The sequence below is a fragment of the Callospermophilus lateralis genome, unplaced genomic scaffold, assembly GCF_048772815.1.
Source record: "Callospermophilus lateralis isolate mCalLat2 unplaced genomic scaffold, mCalLat2.hap1 Scaffold_43, whole genome shotgun sequence".
NCBI lineage: Eukaryota > Metazoa > Chordata > Mammalia > Rodentia > Sciuridae > Callospermophilus > Callospermophilus lateralis.
The window spans coordinates 2,256,826-2,274,422 of NW_027514380.1; the positions used below are offsets into that span (position 1 = coordinate 2,256,826).

At 42.5% G+C, this 17,597-nt stretch overlaps 1 pseudogene; it reads right to left on the minus strand.

The window, feature by feature from the left end:
- Positions 1-1,536: 1,536 nt before the first annotated feature.
- LOC143389003 (single-minded homolog 1-like) lies at positions 1,537-14,674 on the minus strand (annotated as a pseudogene).
- Positions 14,675-17,597: the final 2,923 nt, after the last annotated feature.

The following is a 17,597-nucleotide window of genomic DNA, read 5'->3' on the forward strand; positions in this document are numbered from 1 at the left end:
TGCATTTACAGCCATAAAAAAATTGTTCTAAGCATTTTTATACAAGGAATTGAGGCTGAGACTCATAAAGAGTAATCAATTTCAGCTTATCATCTTGTAGGCTTGTGTATACATGCTTCTGTGTGTTTATTTCTATTTCTCTCAAAGATACAGAATGTTCAAAAAATAAATGTGTGCCATACTATTTTTTCCTTCCATAAATCATTTATTTGTCCTCATTATATATTTTTTAATCTGATATAAAGTTGATTGTATAATTCTGTAGCTCTGAGGAAATGTGTAAAGAATGAAACAGTCAACAGAAGAAAAAAAAACACTTACCCACTGGAAAAACAAAACAGAATATTTCAAAATGACTCCAAACATAAATTAAGTTTACCCATTGGGAAGTCTAACTTGCATTCAGATCATTTATAGGGGTCTGTATGACTATATACCCTGCTGTTTGATAAATATTTACTAAAATGAGAGAAATTAAAAGAGTCTTCTTAATTACAAGCTATTATTCTTGAATACTGAAACCTCACCTACACCAGATTCATTTTCTAAGTCTATTGAATTGACTTTTCTTATTAAACAGGGCACCAAGCAAATAGTTTAAATGCAAGCATAATATTTCCAACTACTACATTTTTAATTTGGCAATCCAAAACAATGTGGAATGAATCCAATTCTCACTCATTGGATTCCAAAAAGCACCCCTTAACCCACCACAAAGACAAAACAGCATTTTTACTATCTGGTGTCAACACTCTCAAGTAGAGAACTTCTGAGATCCCCTAAAAATCACAAGAATTTCAATGTCTACCAAAACCAAACCAAAAAACAACAATAACAAAAACAATATTCAACAACTGCGTACACAAAAGGGTTCTTTATTAAGGCTTCAACCCTAAGCAATTCCACTTTCACAAACATTATACAGAACATAACATGCTTTCCTCAGGAGGTGCACACCCCGCCACATGATCAGATTGAAGGGCCACACCAGCAACCAGAAAGGATTATGGTTTCTAATAAGAATAGATTGAAAAGAGGCTGTTGCAGTTGCCCAATGGGTTGCACACGCAGGTGGCACCCAGAGCTTAGCTCCTCACCCATTGAAGTGGTTAGAACCAGGAGGGGTGCCCCACCAAGACCTACAGCTTATGATTGGCTCTCTTGACTTCATGAAAGTTAAAGTCATATCCTTTTGGTCACTTAAGCCCCCTTTGTGGTTCAGGGAAAGAAACACTCTCTCAGAACTCTAACTTTGATTGGAGACTCCAGTTAAAATTAAGAACTTCAAACTCTAGATCTGAAAAAGTGAAACAGATTTCCTGTATTTTAACTATAAATGGCTCTAAACGTTGGATCCTGTCCTCTTTCTCTCTTTTTTCTTTCTGCTGCATTAAGTTTTATTTAATGCAGAGTTCACTTAAAAGGTTAAGAGAAAGAAAAGAAAGCAAATATGGAGTGCAATGGAAGAACCTCTAAATCTTTTTTCTAGAAAAGAACAAGAAAGCCTCTTCAGGAAGATGAAAGTGCTCGACCTGACTACTTGGTGGTCAACTGCCCCTTCACCAGCACTGATGGAGAGACAGAGGCAAATGGTGGTGAATCAGTTTGGCCCAGACTTATCCTAAATGCCAGGTGGTGAGAATGCAGACCCCCTGTGGGCCTTAATAACTGCGCCTGGCAGGAGGGAAAAACTACAGGCCAATTCCCAATTGATGGCCCTGTTAAATCAATCAAGACCCTGGGTACTCTTTATAGGCATGCTAGTGCATGGCATGTCTCTGGGTGGATGTCTGCACCTTTAGCAATGGGGGGAACATATAAAGTTGGGAGTTTCCCTGAATTCGCCTAACTATGGAAGAAAGAGTCCGGGGAAATTAAGCTCAAACAAAACTATATGAAAAGCCCAGATGTGAACTGGGAATTTATCTCAGTGATAGAGCACTTGCTTACATAGCGACCTCAAGGTCCTGGGATCAACCCTAAATAGCAGGAAATTTCTGTAAGAGTCAGGTTAGGAAAGTTAACAGCTTTGGTTTTTGTTCACAACTTCAGTGATGTTTGCAGGTGGTGAAGCATAACAATAGAAGATATTTCAACTAGAAGTGCCTCTTTCACCAGTGCTAGGACGGGTGTAAGGTAGAGAAACAAGATGAGGCCCAGTGTGCCAACTGGCCCTCTCTGGGGCCTCATGCACCACCAGGGCCATTACCAGGATGAGGGTTTCCATCAGTCCGTTTGCGTGTGCTTAGTTTCCCACTCTCCACAACCCTGGGGAGCCGCCAAGGTTGTTTGCATGCAGAGCAGAGTCTTCCTTACACAGGTGGTGAGTGCAGCGCATGTGGAAAGTGTCGCAGCCGTGCACGTGGTGGTACAAGGTCTTCTCAATCAGGTCCTGAGGTTCAAATCCCATCAGCTCCACCACCCTGTGGAGAGGATTTTGGGTGGGATGAGTGCCCGGTGCCCTCAACTTCCGACCAAACACAGTCTCAGACCTGGGTGCCGGCCCTCAGTTCGCAGAACCTGGTTAGTCACCTCATCTGCAGAATGAGCTCATTCAGATCAAGGAGAATCTATACCTGGCTAAGAAGGGTTGCCATTACACTAGAAACAGTCCTTTTTGGTCCTGCCCACCCACCTAGAGTCCAGAAAGATGAGCTTCATGCCCAGGCTAGCTAGAAACATGAACATGTTACTGTGCAGCTTGATCTTCATGACAGCGCTAGGAGGCAGCGAGTGACCCACTGGCCACAAGGTCCACATTCTGGTAACAGCCTTCAAAGGGGGACATGTCCAAGCGGTATTGGCAGATCTTCAGGTAGCCACTGCAGTGAATGACCGGTGGCAGAGTGGGAGGGTGGGAGACTCAGCCACACTCAGGAAGAACCCCAGAAAGATGAGGAGGGGGTTGAAACCTGTTGAAACTACTCAGCCAGAAACATTGTCTGGGCCACGCCCTTCTGGGAAGGGGTCCAAAGTGATAGGACCCTAAAGTGTCTCAAGATAGTGACTGCAGGTCAGACTGAACTCACATGGAAGCTTGTAAAAATGAAGACGCCTGGACCTTCACCAACCCTAACGCGTCTTAGGACGTTCAATTGCATTCAACCTGAGAACCACAGCTTTGAGCTGAAGCTCTGATTCTTTACCTCTTTGCAGGTCCAAATCTGGCGCCGGGTTTAAACTCCTAGGAATCCACCAAGGGTTACCCACCACTGCAGAGGTTTTCAGGATTCTTCAGACCCATCTCTGAGAGGCCCCGTGGCTGTGGAATACTAGGCCAGTCAGACCTAGTCTTTAAGCTTCATTCCCAGCAGTTCATACAGTTCGGGGACTAATGGAGCATCTGGACCCGCTGCTCTTTGAAACAAAGGAACTACGTACTATGTAGGGCTCACACAGGACTGGTCCCTGATGTGGAAATGACCCTCAGATGCTGCAGATCCCTTGTGTCCCGCCCCATCCAAAGACACCCAACCGCTGCTGGGTGTCAATCTTTCACCTCAGCTACTTACCTTGTAGCCCCGCAGGTGAGGCCAGCAGTCTGCTTGGCTAAGACACACTTCATCCTCAGGAAGAAGGAGCACTCCATCTCGTGCTCTGAGAGAGAGAGGAGCAGAGGGAAGATCAGGACATGAGACATGCGACTGGGCAGTTCCAGCCACGACAAACTTGGAGAAAACCACAAGCTGACCATCATGAGCTTAAGCATGGCAGACATATGTCTGCCTTACCCTGTACAACGTGAGAGTGGTAGGGTTGGTGGCCAGTGAGCACTGCGGTCATCTCATCATGGTCGGCAGGGTGGATGTATTCATAAATGTTGTTTCCGGTCAGTTCTACCTGTAAAGATGAGAGTATCATCGTCTGTGCAGTAGTAGAATGTCCCGTGAAGAAGCTGAAAGCTTGGTGGTCGTGGGGGGGGTCTGTTGGGCCATGAAAACAGGAGCCAGCAACTGGCCCTGAGTTTGATTTCATTTCTGCCCCTTTCTACCTATTGCATCCTACATACACCTCAGCTTCCTTATCTATGAGATAATACAATAACTAGTAGTAGTAGTTGTTGTTGTAGTAGTAGTAGTAGTAGCAGCTCTGGTAAAGATAAGCATATAATCTCTTCCCACAGTATCTGGCTTATTGTAAAGCCTCAAAAAAGTAGCAATTGCTTGGGCTTTGGGTGGAAGCTAATGGATAAGGAAAGTCTAGGAATGAGAAGATTCAGACCTGTTTAATGAATCCCTCCATCAGCTGAGAAGTCTCTAGCCCAGAAATGCAGACATAAAATGATTGGGGAAGCCCCACCCCTCCTGCATCCAACTCTGGATGTAAACACTGCAGGTTGGAAGTGTAGACCACTCACCTACCTGAGAAAGACCTAGGTAAACTGAGGCTATCTCTGATGTGTAAATGATCTTCCCATCTGGGGTCACCACAAAGATGAAGCCATCCAGGGTCTGGGGAGGCAGAAATAGAGTGAATGGAGAGGCTTCTAGACCATCTGTTGAAATGCAGGGGTGGGGGAAAGCAAAAGTTAGAAACATTCAGTCAGAAATGCAGAGAGATAGAGAAGAGAAAGACTGTTGGGAAACAGGACATAGAACCAGTCACAAGAGCTCCTCTTTTTTTCCATTCATTCCAATGTTGTAAGCATCTGAAGCATGTAGCACACTAGAAGAGATCCAGAGGAAGTTGTGGAAAATGCTCATGCCCCATAGGCTCAGGATTTACCAAAGGTGACAAAGAAAAAGTGTTTGTAATAGACATGCACAAAAATTCTGGAGATAAATCACAGAAATAGATTATGTTCTTGGGGTGATAGTCACTGAAAGAACCAGAGGTTTTCTGTGTCAGGTTTGAAGGGCTCTGTAGGGATGTTGTTATATCATAAAAAGAATAATAGCAGGGTTTGGGAAATATCCAATCCCTACTGCACTGGTCAACATGGACGACCCTACAGTCTGAAATCTATAGAGAAAATAAAGCTGACCAATGGCACTAGAAAGTGTATAGGAAAGGGGGATTTAGGAGATTAGAGAAGGGGAGTCAAAGATGCCTTACAGGGGCTGATGTTTGAGCAGAACTTTGGAAAGGAATGTTGGGCTAGAGAAGGAAAGAAGAGCATCCTAGGCAGAAGAAATAATGTGGCAAAGGCAGGGACTTTGCGGGAGGATGAATCAGATGTATTCTGAAGTGATGTGTTTGGTGTACTATAGGTGTACACCCACAATGAATTTTTGAAATTTGTAATGTCAATTTGAGGAATCTGAAGTTGTTCTTATAGGCATTAGGATTCCAAGAGAGGTTTCCTAAGCAGGAACATAACATACTTAGATGTATTATTATTATTATTATTTAAAGAAAGAGTGAGAGAGATTGAGAGATTTGGAGAGAAAGAGAGAGAGTTTTAATATTTATTTTTTTAGTATTTGGCGGACACAACATCTTTGTCTGTATGTGGTGCTGAGGATCGAACCTGGGTCGCATGCATGCCAGGCGAGCGCGCTACTGCTTGAGCCACATCCCCAACCCAAGATGTATTATTTTAATCTTGGAAATGACCTACAGAAGGAAGGAAAAAATTGGGGTGAAGAGATCAGAGCAGATAGCTGCAGTGGAGATGGGTCAAGTCTGAAACTGAGTGATCAAAAAAGATATGAAGAAAGATGAGAATCTAATTTAAAGATGATGCTGGCTGTGAACTTCATGCTAATTGATGGAAGAAAGAGAGTTCAGGTTGACTTTCAGGTTTCAATAAGGACATTAAGTAGAGGGTGATGCCATTAACCAAGACTGAAATTTGGAGCAACAGTGAATTTTGTACAAGCAGAAGTTTGGGCCAGAGGGCTGGGATTGTGGCCCTGCGGTTGAGCACTGGCCTCGCAGGTGCGAGGCCCTGGGTTTGATCCTCAGCACCATATAAAAACAAATAAATAAAGGTATTGTGCCCAACTAAAAAAAAATTAAATATTTTTTTTAAAAAAGAAGTTTGGGCCAGAGGAATATGCATTTTTGTCTTGGAGATGCTTCATGGACATTACAATTTCCTCTTAAATGTGTCTAGTTGTTAGTAGGAAATAAAGGTCTAGAATTCAGGAGGGGCTCTAGATCTGGATAAAATAGGCAGGGCCATGTGGAGGGAAGAGTTGAAGCAGTGGTGTTGGTTAAAATCACCCAGGAGGCTGTGGAGCATTGAGAGAAGAAACAGTAGAACCTTCTGAAAACTACATCATTTGTGAAAGAGACAGTGGTGGGAAAAATCAAAGAGGAACAGTCAGAGAGGGAGAGAAACCTGGGAAATCAAGCTACTACAGACATTGTAGAAAAAAGGAGAATGTTACCTCTTCAGTGTTACCCCCTTGAAGGTCTTTGCCCAAATGTCACCTTCTTAGTCCCACTTCAATCATCTCCATTTTAAACTGTGACCCCAAAACAGAGCCCTCCTCCATTTTTCTCCACAGTACCTGTCACCTGGCACACTATGCAGTACACCTGTGTGGGTTTCTAAGGCTCCTCTTAGAATGTAAAGTCTATGAGGAAAGGGCTTTCTGATGACATACAATTGACCCTCCTATATTTAAAAAAAAATTTTGTAGTTGTAGATGGACAGAATGCCTTTATTTTGTCTATTTTTATGTGGTGCTGAAGATAGAACCCAGTGCCTCACACATGCTAGGCAAGCGCTCTGCCTCTGAGCTATAGCCCCAGCCCTGAGCCTCCTATTTTCTAGGATGAACAAGTTGAGGGAGGATAAAAAAAATGGGCATCTAATTCTTAATGTCAAATTGTGGTGGGGCCTTTGTAAATGCCTAATGGGTAGAACAGATGACAGACTGCAGGGATGTGGGAGAAAATGGGGAAGGGAGTGAGCCACTGAAATAAGGAATGGAAGTCAATCCTACCAGAAGTTTGGGGGAAAAAAATAGGAGAGATTGGGCAAGAGCTAGAAGGGGTGAGGGATTGTTTGGGGGTTTCATTATCTTGTTTATATTGCCAGAAGATATTGACTGGGATTATGAAAAGATGCGGGGGGTGGGGGCAGCTGAGAGACATCTGATGAAAGGTGTTGAAATAAGCGCCTTTTCTAGATAAATTCAAAAGTATGGGAGCCAGGCCAGCAAAGAAAAGCTCTTACCCTTTCTTTGTTCAGTGCAACTAAAACCCCTTGTTTCCTGAGGAAAAAGAGTTTGGATACTAGTGGAACAGGAAGGTTGTGGGAACCTGCAGAGAGATTACTGTTCATGCGGGTCCTGGAGGAAGAATTGAAGGCTTCCCTTAAACTTCTTAGGTTCCAAGCTACCACTCCCAGTGGACTTGAATAATAATAAAGAGGGTGTGGGGTAGGGGACAAGTGTCAAACCTAAAAATGCCATCAGGAGTTTTATTATTTAAAATATTTGTTCTGCGACTTGAGCCGGCAACAGGCAGTTTAAAACAGTGTGCACTGCAAACAACAGTGTAATGTGCACCTCACATTGGTTCATCTCGATACCTGGGGGTGTGTATGCGTGTAGCCCAGAGCCTGCGCTGGCCTGAGGTGAGGGGGAGCCAGGGAACTACAAGGAAGAGATGAAGTTATTTGCAGACCCAGCTGGAACCGCAAAGTGTAGGTTAAAGCACAGATGGGCATTTCTACCAGATTCCTGTTATCTCCTTGGGAAATCCTTTATTTCAGATGGTTCTGCAGCTCTGTCTTGGCGGCTTGGCCCTGGGCTTCCAGTACCAGCAACGGAAAGATGAAAAAAATGCCCCCTGCCTTGGTCTCAGCACCCTGATGGAGCTTTGCAGGGTTGTTTTCCAAACCCAAAGCCTTGGTTGCCACTTTGCCTCCCTTTCAGCCTGGTGAGGCTCCATCCGCCCACCCTCATCCAGTTAAGAGCTTTAGTTCTAACTTTGGAGATGCTGTTAGGCTGAGAGAGCCATGTCCATAATGGATCTTTATTTTTTTTTTAGTTAGTTTTTAAGAAAGCAGAGGCCCATCCAGTAAACCAGGACCTCAAAGGATGTGAGCCACTGGGAGACGTGGGTCCGTACCTGGAGTAGATGGGAGCCCAGTTCCTGGCCAACGTGGTCCAGGGGGCTGGTCTGACTTGAGTGGCCCCCCGCCTAATGAGTCCTGGGAAGACCTAGAAACAAACTTTAGTATCAGAATCTCAGCCCGAGTGTCAGTTTGGGACTAGTTCGCATTTTTTGTGCTTTGTAACACATTAGTAGAAGAGGAAGAACCCCCTGATATTATTTCCCAGTCACCCCCACCCAACCTGCACAGTTGGGAAGAGGTCATGCCAGAGTATAAATTTTGACACCTCCTGGGTTCCGAACAGAAGCCAACCTCTGGCTCTGAGGGAACCGGGCTTCTCGCAAGGACAGACTCTCCTGGAGTGCTCTCCTGGCTAGACCTCAAGGGGCCTCTGCATTAGAGAAGCCCCCGACATCACACACTAGCGATCACTTTTGTGTAGTTTCACTAGTTTGTTTAAGGAGAGGAGAGACACTCATTTCTCGCCCAAAGTTTTCATCATCGTCCTTATCAAGAGGCGGAGGATGTCCCCCCACATAGCAAACCTCTGCCCGCAAAGTGGCCCGAAAAACTGGTCAGATTCATCTGGTACCTGGTGTCCTCTCTGATTGGCTGCAGGACTTTCTAGACATTCTCCTCCCCTGGATCTGACTTTAATCCCCTTCGGAAAAAAATCCTTTAGCTTGCAGTTGACTTTCAGTCTGACGCTTACCAGCACCCCTTTGAAATCCTTCATCTTCCTTTTCCCTCAGAGCCCCAGCTTGACCCACCCTAGTCCTGTCCCCTCTGCCTCCAAAAGGGTGTGGGGGGACTTTCCTGAAGTTGGTTACTTTGAGGTGCTAACAATTTCTTAGCAATATTTTTATTGCATTCTTGACATAGAAAGTAATTCCATTCTCTACTTGTCAGGTACCATCTCCTATTAACAAAGACAGTCCATTCATCTCCTCTACATTACAACGTTAAGAACTTTTGAGGCTTTGCCAGTTTTTATGGTGATGCCTAAAACAGCAAACCTTGAAGACTCTCATGGTTGATTTTTTAAATATTAATATTAGTCTACTATATTACCTGTGTATAGAAAGAAATAAAAAGGCAGAAGAAACTTGGGTAGAGCTATGTTAAACGTGTTATAGATAATATTTCTAATGGGGCTGCTTGTGGAATTATATCATCTAGATAGTGAAGTCCTTCCATTCTTACATCATTGTACAAGGTTCAACATGACATCTTTTTTTTTTTTTTTTTTTAGATGACCTTCTTCTTTAAAATGCACAATGACAAAAACACTCTAAATGTGGCACTGGGAAAAATTGTTCACAATAAAACAAGGTGTTAGGTTTTTTTAAAGCTGCTTCCTAAGAAAGCGATCAAAATCTTGGCAACAAGTGACACTGAACGCCCCTTAAGCTCAAATAGGGTCTTTCTGGGTGTTTGAACATCTAAATAAATCTACCAATTTCCCCACCACTCTGTAAACACTGATGTCCCCGCTTGCGACGGACTCCTCTCTCTCCCTCTTGCAGATGGAACCCTCCTGACCGGCGGTTGTCTAGATCTGAAATAGAAATCATGTCCATCCTGTCTGTTCCCAGGAGGGAAGATTCCATGCGCTTGTAGAGGATCTCAGTTCCAGTAGAACCGCAGCCTCTGCTGCAGACACCCAGCGGAGACATTCTGGGCTTTCCGCACACCTGACCTGGCACGGGGAATGGGGCAACTGGGACACTGCAGAGAGAATGGGACTCACTGCGCCAACTTCATTGGCCTTGAGCCTTCAGACCTTGACACAGGCGAAATGAACTTGAGACTGTAATATAGTAGCTGTCCCTAGCCTCGCCTGAGCCACAAAGGCACAGTAGTCGCCCACTGTGTGGGGGTACCTGAGGAGGAAAATTTGTTTCTTTGAGGACATTCTTTTAGCATTCTCCGAAGAGAAGGACCATTTCTAAATAATTGGGGTTCTTCTTCCTCACATAAAATTAAAATTTTTATGGGTCAAAGACTGGCAATGAATAACCCACTAAAATCATTAATATTATAAGAGTCTGAACCTCTTTTTTTTTTTTTTTTTTTTTTTTTGAGAAATTCCTGGACCTATAGAGAAATGCAGCAAGAATCCGTGGCTTTGTATTCTGTGTCACCATTTGTCAGGAAAAGTTTCAAGCTGCTGTGATTCCCTAGAACTGAAAAACAACTGTTGTAGAAATCAGGTTTTATACTCTGTAAGTTTAGTATTGTTTTAGCTTCAAGTACGTGATCATTCCTTATTTGAAATCATCACCATAGCTTTTAATACCTGTTTTTTTATATTTTTTTATGTTGTAATTTTTTGGTAATGATCTGTCTCCTTAAGAAAAAAAGTGTTCCCCCCACCCCAGTGGCTAGACCTACAATTTCTAGCAAAAAAATCTGCCTTGCAAATGCTCTACAAAATTTAGTTCTTCACTCCACACTTTAGGTCCACATCAAAACTAGAATCAAATGGAGAAATTCATTGTAGAGCATAAACTGTGCTTAAAGGCTTTTAAATGAGAAAAATTTCTGTAAGAAAATAAACATGGAAACTTAATGCTTAATCATTTCCTTGAGCAGCAAGAAAAACAGTCTTAAATCACGGATGCATGTGGGAAATGGGGGCCTCTTTCTTTTCTTCAGTTCTCTGCTTTAGAAAATATAATACAATTAGGGATTTCAATCTAGAGATGAATATTATAGAAAGGGTCTGTGGAGGTTTGCTTATTCATCTTCTCTTTCCTGAACACTCACTAATTTCAATTGTGATTATTTTTATTTTTGAAAGATGTTTTGACAACAAAATGGCAGGGTGATATTACCAAGACTGAACAGCTATAGACTTGAAAACATATCTGATTCTTTCAAAGTTCATTCCACATACCACTATGCCCAGTATAATTGCATTATAGAAGGATAATTAATATGTATTTATTTTTAGTTGAATTTGTCCTATTTAGCACCCAAACAAGGTCAAGACTTCTCTTTTTTTATCCTGTCTTTCCAGCTTTGATAGCACCTAAGATTTATATATTTCTACATGCCTCAATCTTTCCTTTTCTAGACTATTTAGAAAAGACTATTATCAGTCAGAAGATATGTGCTTTTAATGATTTCACAATAATGTTATCAGAATTTCTTTTTTACTTTACTTTTTTACTATTAAATCTCAGATTCAACATGGGAATCTAATGCTTATTCTTAATTATTTGGAATATCCATATCCCATCCTCTTTTCTCTATCATTTCTCCCTCATTAGTTTATTATTCTCTATTCAGGTAAAATAAGTTTAAAAGCTGAAACATGCCACCAAATAAAAGTTAATAGACTCTTGAGTGAAAAACTATACTTAGCAGGGAAGATTGGAAAGGAAATGACCTATATTTTAATTATTTTTTTCCTTTAAAAAAAAGTATGGGGGAATTTTATTTGTTCATTTAGTTTATAGCTTTTTGCATTGTAGGGTAATATAGATGAATTTGATATGAACAAAAAAAAACAAATTTTACAATATCATTATGCCTATAGCTATGTCACCAGATTTATAATTATTTGAGAATGTCTTACAAAAATCTATGTGTAATGGAATATTTACCATGATAAAATAGCTATCCCTACAACAAAATTTATTGAGGGTCTATTGTGTGCTAGAATGGCTTCAAGACTGATATAAGAAGGATGAATTTAATCTTCAAATTCCATTTAGTCTCACTAAAGAAGACTGCAACCAACTGGGTATGGAGACGCAAGTCAGTGATCCCAGGGACTGAAAGGCTGAGGAAGGAGGATCACAAGTTCCAGGATGAGGACTGGGTGTAGGTTAGTGGTAAAGCTGCCACTGTGTATAGTCACTAGTACAAAAAAAAGCCTGCAACCATACAAGGATGAAAAGGACTTGGGATTCCTTCACTGCCTGGGACCTCAGTCTAGTCCTCCCAGCTTCTCTGAGGCAAGAAAGAACCCAAATTGGGCACCCCCTGCAGGTTGTGCCAAATTCTAAGGCTTTTCACTATTTTATTCCTTTGAAAGCTGATATGTTGTTGTTGTTATTTATTGTTGTTTTTCTTTTTTTTTTAACGTTTTGAAGGGCCGCATTTGAGTTTTTGAAGCTCATACACTCTCAGAATTAAAACCTCATCCCTAGGATTCAGCTGTTCCTATGACCCTATCTTAACTCATCCGTGGAAGCTGTGGGGGGGAGTTATGAGCTCCACAGTAGCTGGAGAAATCAATGATGTACCAAGAGTTCACACATCCTCCGTCCCCTCCTCCCCATAAACTCACACTCACCCACAGAAGGGAGAGGTGGGAGGGGCTGGGCGGGTCTCTGGAGGAGGAGGGGGGGTTGGCTGCAGAAAGCACAATTGCCCTTTAAAGTAGCCAGAGGGGACTGGCCTTGTCACCAAGGGTATTCCAGTGGGAGACTTCGCCTGCGTTCTCTTAAAAAAATAAAATAAATAACGAGAAGTTGCCTATGGGAATTTACTTTTTGTCCCTCCTATTTACTTATAACGTGATTTATAATTTGTGGAGGTAGGACTTAATTAAACAAGAAAGTTGTTCTCTTACAAAACAAAAACAGTCACCCCAAAACAGTCCCAAGCTCCTTCTGGTGGAGCTTGCCCCTGCCCAGGGTCTGTCCCAAGCAGGCGAGTATCCCTGGCCTGGGCGATTCCCTGGGCTCTCAGTGCCGGCTGATGGCCTCCTGGGAACGCCCACCCGCTGTTCTTCTCCTCCTGAGATCACTAGCATCCCCATAGGCAGCATCATAGGCTGCTTCTGATCAAACAGCCAGCGACATTGGCATTGATAAATGCCGAGTCGGCTAGAAATCATGCAGAAAGGGAACCCACTGAGACCGCAGGGGCTGGCAAATCACTGCTAGTAATCCTGTTAGGAACTGCGCGGTAGCGGAGTTGGCAATAGCTTTATTTTTATCAAGTAGGCGCTCACAGTATAAAAGACAACAAGATCTCTATTTTAAACAGAAGACAGTGTGGTGTAACGATCAGTTTCCCATCAGCAATTCTCAGCACAGTTTGAATGGGAAATGTGGTTTTTAGCATAAAGTTCCTCCTTCTTTCTAAATATTTTTTTTCTTTTAAAAAACTTTACAGATACTTAAAGCTTTGATTCCCCTCCTCCTGTGGTTTCTAGAGACAAATAAGGAGAACTTTTCAAGGAACCACTTTAAGAGGAACACACCATGTAGTTTGAGGGTAGAATTGAACTATAATTTGGAAGTTTTCCTGTAGTGTCCCTGACTAATTTGACGCATATTTTTGCAAGCTTTTGCATCAAGATCAAGCAAAGTGAAACTCCAAATCCAATAATGACTATTTCCTTGCCCACCACTATATCTTTAAAACAACAAATGCCAAACATTCAAAATAATGATTCAACATAAACTTTCAGAGGTCAAATAAGAAGTTTTGTTTGTAAATTAACAGGGTTTTTTTTCTGCTAGATTTTTGTTTGCTTGACTAGTAATCTCTCCTTTACTTTTTCAAATCTTCTTCTTGTAGTAAAAACATATTTAAAATATTTTGTAAACCTGATTTAATTTGATTGAGTAAATGGGTAAATGGAAGAGAGAAGTGTCCTTTCCCTAGTGAGTATAAACAGTTTTTTACAGCACAGTGTTATATGAAGGCTGCTCTGCCTCACATAGTGAATGTCGATGAACTAAGTATAAGTTTTAAATCATGCCAACGACTCAACTACTCTAATTTCCCAGACTTCTAAAACAATTTTCCCAGGATCCATTGGCCAACCTGCCACCCAGAAAATATTTTCTAAGTGGGCTACCCATCTTAGTCCAATCTGATATATTTTGAAACTAGATTAGAATCTTACAGATAATATAAAGGCCAGAGTTGAAAATCACTAAGTTCCAGAATTAGTTTCCTAATTTGAGAATATCTTGAAAATGCAGAACAAATTTACTATAGGCAGCCAAGGGACTGGGTCAATTCAGGATGTATTTGTATGAATATACCTTCTCACTTGCAGAACCAGAGACATATAGAGGAATTATTATCTGATTTAGTTACACATAAGTAGATCTATCCATATCTAGCAAATATGCAGAATCTAGCAGTGTTCCTGCTTTCTACTGGATATAATTCAAACAAGTGGAATAAAAAAGAAGGTCATGTTTGGATTAGTAGTACTTTCAATTGAGCCCAGTATCTGAATTGCTGACAAAAGCACTGTTGGGCTGCTTCCCAACCAGACACATCAAATGGACTGAACATGAAGTATTATTGGGGAAGTAGAGGGAGCTAGGAAAAGGAATAGCAATCTTGAATTTATAGAGGACCTGAATCAAGTAGTTAGGCTAAAATTCCCTTTGCATAGCATACAAATGTAGTAAATATGGGTGTACCTCCCTCACTGGGGTAGGCTCATTGTCTGGCAAGTTCCTACCCCCTTTGCTTTGAAATTCCTTCTAGTAAAAGTCACTTACCTTCTGGGAACACCACTCTCATTTTGAGATAGCTGGTTGTGAGTCTGATTATGGATGTTTTGTACAGCTGTGAGGTGATAGCTGAGGGCAAAGTCAGTAAGTTAGTCAGTTCATAAAACTCACTGTTTTTCTTCTCCCTCCTAGTCCGGGCAGCATTTTTGGACTTCTCTTTCATTGTGTCTCATTCCTCCTTTCTTCTTACAACGTGAGCTCTACAGATTCATCCAAAACCAAAAATTAGTTTTCAATTAGATATCATACTTGGCAAAAATATAAGACATACTTTAAATGATGAGGCTGAAGTCTGCACCAGGGAATGTAGTGCTGGGAGTAAAAGGACAGCGCAGAGAACAGAAAATATTTTCTTTGAAAAAGTGTACGATAGGAAAGTTGCTGTTCCACGGCAATTTAGGCAATCCTGAGATTTCTAGGTCTTAAATGCTGTTGGACAATTGAGGAACCAGCCTTTTCTTCTACTCAACGCTGCGAACCCCGTTCCTTGGAAAATCGGCGTAAGAATCCCCGATGCTTGTTCTTCAGTCCTATCGCATCCCAGTCGACTCTGAGTTTCTTTATGCAGAATACGAATCCCAGGTAACTCTTTCAGATCACTGCGAAGAAAACAGCATCAGAGCGTAAGAGATCTGTGGCTCCGCCATCACACCCTTGCTCCATTTCCGAGAAACCGCTGTGAAAGGGCCTCAGCGTGCCTCGGCTTTCCTAGCCAGGATCAGTCGTTTTTGTTTGCTTTTTTAAGATACAAAGAAAGGAGCAGCGAGACTGAGAACCCTGCAAATAACGCTCGCCTTCCCTCACCCATGTCAGCCAATTCTCCAGCCCACTGGGAACCTGCCCAAAAACCAAAATACATATTTTTGAAGACCCTCAGAAGATCTTCAGCCTTGGGTCTCTGCACTGCGCAAGTGTCCCAGGAAAGCAGGTTTCCGCCAGTCAGAATTCCTCCACAGCTCTGCGGGCGAATGCCTTCCAGGCCCCACCTTGGCAAACCTGGAGCTAGGTTACCTCTCCAACGTGGGTCTCAAGTATGAGGGCTTCTCAAAAAGTGGCACTTACTCATCAAGCCCCTCAGGGCTCCAAATGGGAAGAGACCCAGGACTCTCTGCCTAGCAGGGGTGGTAACACTCGGGGTACCGGAGCGCCAGGTTAACAGGTGGCACACTCACCTACAGCCCCTTCACAGGCACGGGGGGGGGGTGGAGGGGGGAGGAGGGGATGGAGAGGGGGTAGAGGGAGGCGTCCCAGCCTAACCTCCCCGGCCCCAAAGCTGTGACGCCCCTGGGCGGGCCTAGGGTGTCTTCTGCTTTACCTACCTTCAGTCCTTGAGGGCTGCAAAGGGTGCAAAGACACCCACCTCTTAATTGTACTCATGCTTACAGTCCAACTGAACAACTCTGCCGGCCTCTCCGCTTCCCACTAGCAGAGAGATACGGAGCATGTGAGAGACCCTGGTTCAATCCCTAGCACTGCAATCAATCAATCAATCAATCAATCAATAAAGCATCCAACATATGTAATATATGTGCACATTAACATTACTCTATCACCCTATTAAATGTTAATAGAGTGTCCTGATCAAGAATCTACAAGCAGTTGGCATCTGAGACTTCTCATCAGGAATTAGCACACCAAGAGCTTCAAATATTCCTATCTGAATCAGCACCAGAAGTTTTATTCATTAACACAAGAAGTATTAAAAATAAATTTTCTTTTGTGGAATGATGTGAAGTTGGCAGGATATTTACTCTGCCCCAGCATCTTTACTCTGGCATGGCTGAGGTACTATTACCTGTTTAGCCCAGAAGCCTAATGCCTCCTGGGTATCATCTTGAGGTTAGGACTCAATTCAGTTCCATTTCATGTCTGCTTACTGACTGGAAGACTCTTTCATCTGATCCAACTTTCACCTGGTAATAACAGGGTCCAGTTTGTTTCTGAATAAACCTTTCATGCAAGATGCTGTCAGGGTGCCTATAATGACAGAAAACAGGGCTACAGCTGAGTTCGAACACTTGAATGCGTGACAGTTTTGTATCTGCTTGTTTGCTTGGAAAAATCAAACTGGAGCCTCATTTTTTGTTGTTTCCAATCAGTAATTATGTCAGGAAGAACTGCTAGTCCTCCCCCTATCCAGACTATTAGGACATACGTCCATCAAACACAACCCATGAATTGTGAACAATCAAATTTACTTAGATTATCTTGAGAGATAGTAGTTATTTATTGCTTTTTGCAAAGTATCCTCAAACTACAGTTTGGACAATAAGCCTTGATTCTCTCACAGAATCAATATCTGGGATTCATAAGTGGCTGGAGCATGGGAAGGTCCTGGCTTAGAGTCAGGTGGCTGCAGCCATGTCCACAGTCACCTGAAGGTTTTAATTTGGTGTAGAGATGCTTCCAAGGCAGACCACTCTAAGGCCTAGCAGGATGGTGCTGTTGGAGGCAGCAGACCTTAGCTCCCTACCATGTGAATCTCTCTAAAGGCCCACATAAGCAATCCTCAGGATACTGAGCCTGCCTTTCGTCCAGCCAAGGTAGCAAGGTAAAAGTATTAATATCTGTTTTGGTATAGACGCAAGAATCACAGACACTGTAGCGACCAAATTCAACTCATTAGCAGCGAGTGATGCATACTCAAGGGGACGAGGATTGGTTTCCACTTTTTATAGGAAGAAGTACCATGGAATTTGTGGTGATATTTAAAAGCATCCATAAGAAGTTGAGTGCAGTGGTACAAGCTTGTAATCCTAAAAACTCGGGAGGCTGAGGCAGGAGGATTGGGAATTCAAAGCCAGCCTCAGCAACTTAGTGAGGCTTGAAGAAACTCAGTGAGACCCTGTCTCTAAATAAAATATAAGAAGGCCTGGGGATGTGGCTCAGTGGTTAAGAACCGTGGGGTTTCATCCATGGTACCAAAAAAAAAAAAAAAATCCATAAGACACTTACTTGATTCTTTGATTCTTTTATAAGTTAAAAGGAATTGTTCCCATTCCATCCATATTCTTGCTGTAAATACTCTTACTAAGTGTTTCTTACGTGCCAGGCCTTGTGATGGATATTAGGAATGCAGCGCTCAG